Raw genomic sequence first — 8838 nt, forward strand, 5'->3', positions numbered from 1 at the left:
AGAGAGAGAGAGAGAGAGAGAGAGAGAGAGAGAGAGAGAGTTCTGTCTAGATTGATTACATTGTTAGTCATGGTTATATTGTTATTGTTTTGGCTTTGCTCCCTTTACTCTGCATCAGTTCTTTCTTTGCTTTTCTGTAATTATCTTCTTTTTCATTTCTTATGGTATACTAATATTCCATTCGTTATGGATTCTTAGTGGTTTCTCAACTCTGTTTACACCTTTTCTCTTTTCTTCCCTGGTCTTCTCAACCAATCTCACTGCTTCAACTATTACCTCTATTTAGATATCCTCCCCAAATCTGTATTATCAGCCCCATATGTACACATAATAATAGTATGTGAATGTTTATGCATGTATAAATATATATGTACATATATAAATATATACACACTCATATGTACATGTCCATACTTTGTCCTTTTTCACTTCTATGCCTTTACTCACACTGCTATCTATATAACTAGATCCTCTATCCAACAACATCTTCTGTGCCTTTTTGCAATCAAAGCCCAGCTCACATGCTGCCTTTTCCCCAAAGCCTTTTTGGATCCCTACAGCTTAAAAAATTTCTATTCTTCTTAAGTCTTCTAGCATTTTAAAAATCTCTTTCAGTTGTTTATTTTTTGCTGTATCATGTTTAGCTTTTGTAGCCTTTACAACCTTGCCCCAATTTATCTTTCTAGCCTTGTATTACATTACTCCCTCCCCCACACTCTGATTCAGTCATGCTGGCCTTTGCTCTTTACAAAGGAAATGTCATCATCCTTCTCCATGACTTTCATGTGCATGGAATTTGCTCTCTTCTTACCCCAGCTTGATAGAAAATCTCTCTTCTTTAAGATGCATCTTAAACAAATCTTCTGCATGAAGTCTTTCTTCCAACTGCCAGTGCCCTCCCTTCTATATTGTGTTGTAGTTAATTATTTTGCACACATTTGTATGTATAAGTTTTTCTTTCTTCCTTTTATGTTTGTAAGGGGCACTGGCCAATCAGCTAATGCTCATAGGTATGCACGGAGTGCTCAGCTGTTATTATTCTCAGTATGGAATGGGCTTTTTAGGCTGCTTCTAGAGAGGTGTGATTATTATGGCATGCCTTGGAGAGGCCTGGATGCATATATAGATATGCTACAGCTGGTTCCAGTCTGACAACCATATGAGCAAGAGATAGACTGCTGATTAGCATGTAGCCATAACTGGGGTACATTCAGAAGCCCCTCCTTAACCAAAGCACTTTCCTTCTCTTCAGCTGACTTCTTGCTGGATAGCATTCTAGTTAGAGAAGAGACACAATGTTGTAAAGGGAGACGCCTTGTGCCCTTCCCCTTCCAAGGCTGAAGTGTGTCCCATGGATATAAGAATTTGTTTTTTTTTTGTGTGTAGATGTTTGTTCTTTTTTTTTCAGGAGAAGGAGATTGAAGACTACATACTCAGGAGTTTTGAAAGGAGAGGAAAGAAGGAAGAGACCCAGAAATGGAGTTTGTGCTGGGTTGAGCAGCCATCAAGACTTGTTTTGTGGACCCAAGGAACAAATTTTGGGATTCAGTACAGAAATAGACAACAGAGGTTTTTCTAGAAGCAATACCACATTTAGACATGAACATGATAGGACAATGCTATGTAAAAACTGTTTTAAGTCTGAGCCCTTTGTCCCCCAGGGACCAATGCTGTAGAGAGGATAGAATGTGCAAAATTTTCCTACGGGGACAGAAGAGAAGTATTTATAATTCTGTTCTTCCAAAACTTCTATGTAAATATCCCTTTGGTAAAGCTAATCAGTGTTAATAAGTTAAGTGGTAGTGGAGACTTATCATTCAAAACTATTGGTAGGGTAGATCTCACTGGAATGGTGACTTAAGCCAGTAGAATTGGAGATACCTCTATCTTTCAGAGAGTTCCTCAAAAACCCTAAAAGTTAATGGAGCCAGACTCATCATAGGAGAAGGCTACAGTGCTTGTTTCATATTTATGCTTTAAATATTTATATATTTATTGTTGTATGTCCCTCTTTCCCCCATTAGGTTCTTGTGAGTAGAGATTGTTTCTTTGTCCTTTACCAGTCCATTAGATTGTGAACTCAATGAGGGCAGGGATCATCTTCTGCCTCTTTTTGTATCTCCAGTCCTTAGCATAGTACTTGGTTCATAGTAGATGCATAATAAATGACTATTGATTGACAGCACATAGCATATTACTTGTCACTTAGTAGGTACTTAATAAATGTTTGTTGATTAACTGTTTGATACATGGCATCAAAACTTTGGGAGATTTGGAGAAATAAAGAAGGGTTATACTATCTTCAAATTCCCTGCAAATCAATTTCAGTTTCTACAATTTTCAAAGTCTTATGGCATTTCCTATAAACAAAGAAAATCTCTCTTCATCAGGTGGATTTACTTAAGCTACGAGATGACTACAGTGGCTCCTGAGCCGAGCCTCTGAGCGTGCTCTTCTTCCTATAACAGGAAGAACACAGAGTGTGGCTGTTGCTATGGCAAATGCAATTGCTAACAAAATACCTGCTGACAGGGTAGCATTCTTCCATTAACTTTTTGGAGCACTCAGCCTCCTCCCTGCATATATGCAACTGCTTTAAGTCCCCAGTAGATGCTGCCTTTGCTAGGTATGATTGCAAAGAGTAAGTACTTTCCTTGTGTGGGAGTAGAACCAATCTCATTACCTCATTAATCCCTCCTGAAGGTAAAGATACCTTCCTTACAAAGCACTTTTACCTACAGGATCCCATTTTATCTTCAAAATACACCTCTGACTTTGGCAAAGAAGTGACTGAGGCAGTGAGGTAGGTAGGAAGCACTGGTTTGGATCACAGCTAGATTTTAGAACCCAGCTCTTTCATTAATTTACTATGTGACTTTGGCCAAATTAAATCCAAATTTCTGGGCTCAGTAACCTATTCAATGGAAAGAAATTATCACACATACAGAGATGTCAGGGGTTTAGAAGGTCATTTCATCTATTTTTCAGAAACTGAGACCTAGAGAAATTAAGTGAATTGTCCCAAGGTTATTCAGTTAGTAAATAGAAAACCTGGTATTTGAAGCTAGAGATTTTGACCATAAATTAAGCACTCTTGGTCCAACTTAATGATCTCTTAAAGTCCCTTCCAGACTTGTTTCTCTTTTTTTCAAAGAACAAACCAGAGAGTTGGGGCCTTTAAGTGACAGATGTAGAACTCAGAACTCAGCACTCACCATTCATGGACTGGGGCTCATTTCATTTGATTGTAATGGGTCTGGTCCTGGTTTTCAGTGGCATAGTGACATTTACTTTCACTAAAATCTTATTCTGATCAGTCTTTTCTTGGGATGGATGTGACTTTAGATCTTTGAAATCTTTTTAGAGTAAGATACATGCTATAGGAGGTCCTAGTGAGAGATTGCATTTCTATCATTTTATAACTAACCTAGGAAAATTCTAAGAGGAGCATCATCACACTGGCAGTATCATAGGGGGAATGTTGTTGTGACTATGGTGATTCTTGAAAACCATCTACTAAATTATAGAGGAGTTGTGATCAAATGGACAAAGGCTCTGTGTAGGTAGTTTCCACATGGGTAAAATGTCACATTCTTGCTGTATTGAAGCAGGTAACACTAGGAACCACCATATTGCCAGGTTGAAATAAAAGTTAATCAAACTAATTTCCTCCACCTTTGGCATTCTATTCCATTCCTATTTTGCATGAAATATTTCTAGAGGATATCTATGTGTCAACTTTAACAAATCCAATTACTCATTCCCATTCCTATTTTTATATTTCTCACCTCCATGAATATATTTATACATATATCTGGAATCACAGAATCAAAAAATGCTAGAGCTTATAGATCATTGGGTTCAACTAGTCCAACACTTTCAGTTCTACAGATGGGAAGTTGAATCTCAGAGAGATGTAATAGTGACTTGTCCAAGGTAATGTAGTAAGTAGTGGGGTCAACACTTACACCTACGTCTCCTGACTCCAAATGCATTACTCTTTACATTGCATTCCCTCCATCCAGTTAATTATTTAACATAGTATATATGTTTTTAGAATTTGAATTTCTATTTCTGTGCTTTTAACAGGTTACAAAATGTAAGAAAAGGATAAGGGGATGACTAATGGCTTGAATTGGACTTTTCCATTTGCCAGAGAATTCACCCACATTTCTACATTTCTTTGAAGTTCTTAGGTGCTAGGTCCACCATTAGTATATTTTTCTTTATAACTCCCCAATCACAAAGTATAATGTGCTTCCCAACACACCTCCAATAAATGTGGAAGACAGGCAATTTCATTATTAGAAACTTCCCAGATAGAACTGCCTTCCAATACTTTTCTTGGGCTCCTCCACTGCCTTTCTCTGGTCCTTGATTTAGCTGAATCACCTACACAGATTCCAAGTTCCTTTATCCCCACCCCAGGCAAAGAGAAACATTTTTAAGTGGTTTCTTTCTTTCCTTCTTTATATTTTTTTAAGAGCCAGGAGTAGGAGTGTTTATACCTTCATTTCCTCTGACTTTATCCAGGATCTCCCTGGCTTTCAACTGAGACTTCAAGTGCCATGTGAAGATGCCAAAAGACAAGAGCTGCCAGGTGGCAGCAACTCAGAGAACATTAAGAACAGGGAGGTTCTTTCTTCAGATCAGCCCATGGGGCCCATCTCTAGAGCTGAACTCTTCTGGATGCCGCCTCAGGTGGTTAATTCTATAGTTACCACTAAAATTGACTCAACAACACTGAAAGGGAGGGAGTATTCTAGTATATGGCAAGCTGAAGGTCAGCTTCCTGGACTTCAAAATTTGAGAGGACTTATGTGGTTTCAGTGGTTTTTTTGCTGTGCAATGAATGGGGCAGAGGGAGAAAGGAAGAAAAAGAGGAAGAATGCTAGAGACAGAGACAGACAGACAGATAGAAAGAGACATAGAGAAGACAGAGAGACACACAGAGAGACAGACATAGAAATTGTTTCACTAGCTGGCACTAAAAGCAGCCTGAAATTTATATAAATATAGTCAACCCTAATTTCCCTTCATCTAACACTAAGGCAAAGTATATAGGACTGCCTCTCCTCTCATATTTACTCTAATTATTTTTAACTTGTGAACAAATGACCATGTTCTGCAAGCAACAAACTGAATACTGAGTACAAATGAAGAGTTTAATGTTGCTATCAAATAAAATTTGCAACAAAGTTAAATGGACACGCTTAATAGCATGCATAAACATCTCTGTCTCTTCTGGTAATTAGGTACACATAATAAAGCAATTCAGATAAATGATTGTAAATTAATATTATCTTCTCTCTGATAAAGCAAGAGAGGCAGATACAGGTTTGATCTGAGAAGGAAATAAACAAACAAATAAAACACAACAACAACAAACCCTTCCTAATGTAAAGCTATTTGAAAGCACAATGGGCTTCCTTTGGAGGTAGCAGGCAGGATTTTCCCTTCCTCAAGGTCTTCAGTCAAAGGCTAGATCAGTAGTTGAAGGGGATTTTGTTCAGGAAATGTTGAAAGTTGGACTTGGATGGCCTCTGAAGTCCCTTACTCTTCTGAAGCTTTGAGATTCACACACGTGTGGGATCATTTGTGGAATTGACTGAAAAAATAGATTTAATGGCATTAAATTTGGGGGACTAAGGCACCTGGATTTGTAATGCAGGGAGAACAGGCCTTTCCAGTCTTCTAGTATGTTCTCACCAAGAGCTTCAACCACATCCAGGTGATGAACCCAAAATGTGTTTTATTTTAATAAGAAAGTCCCATCTCCCACTCTAACAAATGGAATTACCCTGCTTCATTGAGAAGAATTGTGACATAATGGATATGGGGCTAGCCTGGCTGTCAGGAGACCTGACTTGAAATTCTCTGATACTTACTAGCTGGGCAAATATGGGGAAGTCACAGAACTTCTCTAAGTCATGTTTTCCTCATCTTCAAAATAATACATGTAGTACTTGTCTAGTAGCGTTGTGGTAAGAGTCAAATGAAACTTTAAAGTACTATATAAAATTTAGCTATTATTCATCAGTTGGAAGGGTCCTAGGAAGCCATCTAATCCAATCCTCTCATTTCATAAATGAGCAACTAAGGCCTGGGGAGAGATTTTGCCCAAGGTCACACTCAGGTAGCAAATGATACAGCAGGGCTCTGAGCCCAGGTGCCCCACTTTCAATTCCAAGTTCTCTTTCCAGTGGTTCAAACTGTCCCTCAATCCATGGAGGATGAGATATCAGAACCTGAGCCCAGACTTCAAGTTCTAGACTCAAGTTCCAAATGATGGAAAAGGGACATTAGAAGAAAGGCCAAATCCTTCTAGAAAAGGAAGAGACGGGAATGGGGATTAGCGTGGGGAGGAGTTATGGGGTTTGAGGACCATAGATTTTTTTGTCAGGGCCAGTAAAAGTACTTTGTATTTTACCCATTTTCTTAATCATAAGAAAAAATGGGCAGAGCTTGCTGTCAGAAGCTCTGGGTTCAAATCCTACCTCTGATACCTTTATTAGTTGGGCAACAATGGGCAAGACCAAGGATCTTTCTGAGTTTGTTAATAAACATTTCATTCTTGCCAAGGTTGCCATTGTTATTGTTTAGTTGTTTTTCAGTCATGTTCAATTCTTTGTAACCCATTTGGGGTTTTCTTGGCCAAGATAATGAGATGGTTTGCCATTTCTTTCTCCAACTCATTTTACAAATGGGGGAAACTGAGGCAAGCAGGGTTAAATGACTTGCCCAGGCTAACATAGCTAGTAAGTATCTGAGGTTGGATTTGCACTTGGGAAGATGAGTCTTCCTCCTTTCAGGACCAGTGTTCTTCCCAACTGGGCTGTAGGATCCAAAACTTAATCAGCTTTATATTTCCCTCTGAGTTTAGTATATCACTATTCCCATAGTAGAAGTTTTAGTGCAATTAAACTATTATGGGATTCTAAGTTTGTAAGACCCTCTATACACATTAACTTATTTGAACCTTATACTAATCCTCTGAGGTAGGCACTAGAGATTTTATTATCCTTGCCTTACAAATGGGGGAACCAAGGTACAGAGCAGGTCACCCATTGGATTGTGAACTCCTTGAGGGCAAAGGACTGTTTTTTGCCTCTTTTTATATCCTCAACACATAGCACAATACTGGTACATTGTGTTGTTCAGCCATTTTTCAGTTCTTTTTGGCTCTCTGCAATCCCATTTGGGGTTATCTTGACAAAAATAGTGGCATGAATTGCCTTTTTCCTTCCCTAGCTCACTTTACAGATGAGGAAACTGAGGCAAAGAAGGTTAAATGATTAGCTCAGGGTCACACATCTAGTGATTGTCTGTGGCCAGATTTGAACTCAGGAAGGTGAGTCTTTCCGATTCTAGGCTTATCACTAAGCTGCCCTACCTGGCACATAGAGACATTTAATGAAGTTTATTGACTGACTGATACAGCAGAGGCTAGACTTGAACCCAGCTGTTCTTGATTGGAGTTCAGCATCCTTTCTATCATAATAATCTGCTTCTCTGCTCTTCTCACAGTCATTTTAGTTGTCAGTGTATAGTATTACATGTTTATTTATGGAGTCACGGTTCCCTTTTATCATGAACTCCTTGAGGACAGGAACCAAAATTTAACCAACTTTGTATTTCACTCAGAATTTATACACATTGTAGGTACTTAATAAATTTTTGTGAAAGATATGAGTGAATTAGTAAATATATAGTGCATTAGACAATGCTGTGATCAAAACCCCTGCCTACTGCCTAAAATTCTGCCAATTTAAAATTTTATTTAACAAAGAAATGGGCAATTAGGTGGTGTAGTGTCTGGCTCCAGGCCTGGGGTCAAGAAGACCTGAATTCAAATCCAGCCTCAGATGTGGCTGTGTCACTCTAGGTGAATCACTTAACCCTGTTTGCCTCAGTTTCCTCTTCTGGAAAATGATTTGAAGAAGGAAATAGCAAGTCACTTCAAGATCTTTGCCAAGAAAATTCCAACTGGGGTCACAAAGAGTTTAAGACCCAAATGAAATGACTAAACAGCAGCAACAACTAATAAGGAAATAGTACTGGAAGTATTAAGGTGCAGTTACCTAGTTCTGACCACCTTGTTCCCCTCTTGGAAATGAGGGATGCATACTCACTTGGACCATGCACAAGCAGCTTTCCAGAAGAATGCTACTGTGAACAGCTCTTGAGGTTCTGATTACACAGTATAGTGAACACTCTATTCCATAACAAATCAAAGCAAAACATTCACAGAAAATCAAGGTAAGCATTCACAATATTACAACTTATCACAGAAAATAAAATTACAGCATTCACAATGACATCACTAAAACGGCCACATAGTTTTCACTGAAGTGGTCACAATATTTAGAACAAGTAACAATCATCTCAAAGTACAGTAGTCAAAGTTTTCCACTCATAGGGCACACTTACGTTAACTCAATCTGTCACTTATTCAGACATCAATTACTAAGTATCATTAATCACTAAGTACAATCATTAGAGAATACACAAACCCTCCACCCCTAGGTCACTAGCAAACTACAATTTCATCATTACTCAGTACCCAGGGAGAGGTCTTTCCATCTTGACTTTGGGCTGGTTCTCAGATTCTCTGGACCCCCTTCCACGGTCCCAGATTCTACCTGGATTCACCAGACTGTCACCTGGGTTCAATGGCAGACAGCTCCCAGTTCCTTGTCCAGCTCTCTGGGTAGGTCTTTCTACACACTGGTGTTCACAGGGTCCAGTCCATCTTAAATGCTTCACAATTTCTGCTCCATAGAATTCAAGGCTCAACCAAGCCACAAACAGGCAAAGTCTCTGTATCCTGGTCATGCT

The 8838-nt window shown here is 38.8% G+C and overlaps 1 long non-coding RNA gene across 4 annotated transcripts in view; it reads right to left on the bottom strand.

Annotated features, from left to right (window-relative positions):
- Nucleotides 1-1103, bottom strand: part of LOC138175194 (uncharacterized) — a 71122-nt gene extending 70019 nt beyond the window's left edge. For 2 of the 4 annotated variants that reach the window (XR_011171920.1, XR_011171919.1), the window contains exon 1: nucleotides 812-1103. This is a non-coding gene — a long non-coding RNA (uncharacterized lncRNA). The remainder of the gene's footprint in view (nucleotides 1-811) is intronic. The other 2 variants (XR_011171921.1, XR_011171918.1) reach the window with 2 other exon arrangements.
- Nucleotides 1104-8838: the final 7735 nt, after the last annotated feature.

Source organism: Petaurus breviceps, unplaced genomic scaffold (genome assembly GCF_028583685.1).
Source record: "Petaurus breviceps papuanus isolate PSGF00001 unplaced genomic scaffold, PetGlider_PUasm1.0 76, whole genome shotgun sequence".
Classification (NCBI taxonomy): Eukaryota; Metazoa; Chordata; class Mammalia; order Diprotodontia; family Petauridae; genus Petaurus; species Petaurus breviceps.